Below are 5,072 nucleotides of genomic sequence, written 5' to 3' on the forward strand. Positions count from 1 at the left end.
GCAAAGAGTGTAAGAGGTGCAATGCTTGTCTAAGAAGGGACAAGCGGTTATGGGCTTGGAAGAAGTCCATGGTTGAGCACATTGGAAAGAGTGATGCTCATGGTTTTGCTCATAGAAGATGGGCAATGTTTGGTGGAAGCTTTTGGACTTTTCACATTGGTTTGCACCTTGGTTTCTTGAGAGAAACCAAAATGAAAAGCACCCTTGAATGGATGCATGCATTGAAGGAAGAGCATGCTGATTTGGAGGCCATGATGGCCATGCCAATGGTCATGGAAAACCTCTACTTGGAGGTTTAAGGAGGCAAAGATCAAAAGTCTGCATGTTAAGGGCTAAATATTGAGCCATAGTAGCCACATTGATGGCTGTACAAACCTCATGAAGGGGGTTGATTGTTGAGGTAAGAGGTTGGAAACATATAAGTTGTGAAAGAGGAGATGGGTGCCTTTGATTAAGGATGGCATTTTTTTTGGAGTACACAAAAGGAAGCAAATTAGCCAACAATTAGTTTTGGGTGGCGAAGCAGCAGAGCTGAAAGGCGAGCAAACCCACAGCAGCATGTAGGAGGCAACCTATAGAGGAATGATTGCCATGATTACCATGATGAATCAACGCTGGAGAGAGATAGCCATGGCAGACTAGAGAAGAAATGTGGTGGCCAGCGCAGGAAGCAGCGTCAAAATCCACGACTAGAAAGAGGTATGTGAACAAAGAGGCAACGCCAGAAACTGCCATCACAATCACCAGCATCAGCAGAGTAGGCACTCCAAGCCAGAGGTTAGCAACTGTAAAATAGGATGAGAGAAAGCACTACAAGCTGCTTGTGGACGGTCAGGGTCGTCATGAGAGCTCAAAAGCAAGAGCTGTGGCGTATACAGATTTGAACATCAGAAGCAGAACTCCAGAAGGTAATCGTTACGCGGCGTTGTTGCGTTGAAGGCACCGAGGAAGAGCAGGTGTGCAGAATTCAACCTGGTACAGATGCCCGTCACCATAAGAATCCAAACGCAGCAAAGCAGAGTGCAGAAGGCTAAAGAAAGCAGCCGATAAGCAGAGAGCAGGAGGCCAAGGAAAGCAAAATAAAAAATAAAAAACAGTTTATTGCTGAACACACAACAGGTGGCAAAGCTGGTAAGAGGAAGCAGGCAGCCAAGGAGGGCGGTGAGAGGAAGGAAAACCAATCACCTCGACAGGCGTGCCTCACAGAGCGGACTGCAGCGCAGGTCCATAATGCCAAAAAGATAAGATTGTTTAAAATAAAAATAAATAAAAAAAAGCAAATCGTGGGTCCCAAAGGCACAGAGGTCCTAATTGGTTGCAGAGGAAAACGTTAAAGATTAAAATTTCAACTCCACCCTTATTAATTTGTAAGGGTGCATTCATACCTTTCAAAATGCAGCATCTATTTGTTCTCATAAGGTATCCATTTATATGTGTTCACACATGAATTCACTGCCCGGCTTCGGCCAAAAATGATTGTATTTTTTTCTCTCACTCATGAATGAGAAGGGTAATTGTACCCGAGCTTGAAGCTCAAAACGAGGATTTTTTTTTGTAATCATCCATGGTATGAGGGTCGCCCTGCCCGAGCTCACCTAGAAGCTCGAAATGGTAGTTGTGATGTGTGCAAGAGCGATGCACGTGTGAGGTGCATGCGCATGGGTTGGATCCCACCCGAACTTCCACGTTCAAATCGGACTCAGTGGTTCCGCTGTGAGCGATGAGTCGGCTCAAAATGGACTAGGTGTCTAAGATGGTAGACACGGGCACACATGTTTGGTTGATGGACACTCCAATGTATCATTGAGGGGGAGTGTTGAGAGGTAGCGATTGCGGTTGTGCAATGCTACATTGATATGGGTGATGGATAATGGGTGAGTTGTAGAACACCTCGATTAAGAGGGGGTGTTGAGAGATGTAATCGTGGTGTTGTGTGTATGTGGGAAAGCACCCTAGAGGTGCAAGATATTGTGTGTATGTGGGAAAGCACTCTAGAAGTGCAAGATATTGTGGTGAGATGGAATGCCACATGTAATATTGCATGGTGTGTGAGAGTTGACCAAAAGAAGAGGAAAAGGAGTTGCCACATGGATGATGATGTGTAAAGTGGGATAAGGCTAGAGAGCCTATATCATTGTATGGTTCATTGTGATATGCAATACAAGGGAGTTACTTCTCATTAGTTCACTTTTTAAGTGTTGAGCGCCCAACTTCAGCGAGTGTAAACACTTTCGTGGGCCAATATGTGGCATGTATATAAGTGACTTTAACTAATGAGAAAGGGACTTTCCCTTGAGTGTTGATGGAGAGTGTTCTCTTGCTCCTTGTTCTCTAGCTTTCTACACGATCCTCTTGCCGTCTTGGTAGCACTTGTGTTAGAGTGAGTGTGTGTGAGAGTCTTTCCCTATTTCTCTCATGGTCTTGCCATGTCTTGCTAGTGAGAGAGTGTGAGTGAATGATTATCTTCCACGGTGGAGCACTCTTACAACAATGAGGAGTCCCAAGCTCTACATAGACAAGTCTTGTGACAACGGGAGGTGGGTCTTCTCAAGTGTAAGCTTGCATTTGTGAGGTTACATTGTGAGGGGTATGGGTGTTGGCCTCTACATATACTGATACCAAACCTGGGGACTCCCAAATTAATTAGCTCCAAAGCACCTATCTACCCATAAGATCTCCTCTGACCTCTTGCTTACTCAACTCTAGACACCTCAACAACCTCAAATTGGGTCAACTGGTTCCTCCAATTGATGAGACTGATGAGATTAAGTTAGCTTTACCTCAATACTAATTTCCCAAACTTCAAACTAACACTCACAAATGTTCCACCTCCACAAACTCAATCAAAACAACACATATATAACATCATAACATAAAAAACTCGTGAAATCATATGAGACTCAAGCCCAAACCCTTTTGCATATTGATGAATCAGACTTGTCTCTATAACCCTGAGACATGAAGAGTTCAAATTAAAGACAAGAAACACAAATAAATTGGGGAAACCTTTGCAGGTAAAGCCCAACCACCGGGTCTTCAAGTTTGCATCCTCACCTTCATGGCTTCAATCTTCTCAAAAAATGCAATCACCATCTGAAGAGCCTTCTCTAACAGAAACAAATTCCTTCAAGTAGGAATCAAAGATGAATTAGGATCTGGATGCATCCAAGTTATAATAGAGTTTCACTCCTCATAGATCTTAGAAACTCAACTTCCTAAAAGATCCCTTGAACACCTTTTCTCACTCTGTTCAAGACATCCACACCTCCTCACACTTAATCCTTGCTCTCTCTGTGCATTCCCACTTCTGGGTGATCGCTTCTCTTTCTCCATTTGACTCTATCAAACTCAATCTCGAGACAATTTTATAGAGGTCTTCCCTCCTAATTGTCTCCCCTCGAGTGGTCCAAATGAGTCGAGAGACCTCCCTCTGCACACCATGATTCATCTTTCAATCAAAATTATTCAACCAACACATGAAGCAAATGCAAAACCAATCAGGCCCAGCCCTATGCTAGAACAACCCACTTATTTAGCACCTTTTTCACCACAACCACTTCAACAAACCTCAAATCTACCCTAGTTGAATCAACACTAAAAAACACAGAAACTTGAGAGAAACATCATCACAATCTCAATTCAACAAGTAGATAGCTCTAACCTTGAGCACTTGTTGATAACATCTTCCATAAAATTAGAGAACCAATATCCACAGATCTAATACAAGGCTTCCCACAACCCCACAAACCAATAATGAAAAGTTTAATTCTAAACAGACTCGTGTCTCTTAAATTTTGAACTCAAACAAAAAAATAGGAAGGAAATTTTATAGCAAAACCTCTATAGCAATGCTTTAAAACTTTCTCCTTCAAACCACGATAGCAAACTGAATGCTTTGGATGAAACCAAGTTCTGATAGAGATAAGTGAAGAGGATTTGGGCTTTCCTCCTACAACCTCAGCAACTCCTTTGTCTCACACCCACACCCTCTGCTTTGTTTCAAGCCACAGATACTCAAGAATGTTCATTTAGGTCTTAGCCTTCTTCTTATTTTCCAAGTCTCTCGAAAAAACCTACAGAACCTCTCGGGGTGTTCACTATATATATAAACCCTTTGTATCACATGCATTCAAGGCCTATTTTAAAAGCCCCTTATTTGTGTGAAATTTTCATGAATAAAACACACCCTTTTTCTATTCCACCTGTGAATACCCCTTTAAATGGTACCTTCTCTATGTCACAAATGTGTAAAAAAGGAATTTTAAAAACCCTATCAGTTAAACCCATGTGCTATGATTACATATTTATAGTGAACCCCCCAAGAAGAACCTCCACCTGCTGATTCAAGTCTCTGCCCGTCAATTCAATCCTGCTGTAAATCCCCCCATTTTTTTAATTTCCCTATTCCTCATCATTTTTTCTTTCTCTTCCCTATAGAGATGCATGCACACCCTTGAATTAGGAATTCTAAACTACTATTCTTTTCTCATAGTCCTTCTTGAGCTCTTCTTGCTGTAGGTGTTTGACCCAGATGGGTCTTTTTTCATACCCACCTGATCAAACACCTGCAAAACATCTTCAAACACCCTCATCACAGTCTTACATTTTTTAAAATTTTGTACAATCCATGCATAGCCATCAACTCTCTTCCCAATCCCTCAAGTTCACTCAAACTTGAACTCTTCATGTAGCTCCATATTCTTCCAGACTATGTGTACTTCCATCAAGTCATTCCATTTAAATCCTAAAGCCCATAATGCTCCTACATCATTGGCTTCATTAAGCACCCCTACAACATAATCTTGTGTCACTTTCCTCTATAAAGCACCATCAAAAACATCCTTATATGAACAAGATGATGATCTTCCAACATAGAGTCACAAGCTTTCCTACAACACTCTTTTCCTTGTAAAACAATAGCTACATAAACATCATCATTCTGCTGAGCACTCTTTAGGGCACCCACTCCTTGGTTTTTCTTCAAATACTGTATATCATGCAGGTCACAGCCTTCTTCAATCATATCTCCATAATCAACTAACTTAATCTCCACATTATCCACATCTAAGGAC

The sequence above is a fragment of the Cibotium barometz genome, chromosome 31, assembly GCF_041138505.1.
Source record: "Cibotium barometz isolate CiBa-2024 chromosome 31, ASM4113850v1, whole genome shotgun sequence".
Taxonomy (NCBI): domain Eukaryota; kingdom Viridiplantae; phylum Streptophyta; class Polypodiopsida; order Cyatheales; family Cibotiaceae; genus Cibotium; species Cibotium barometz.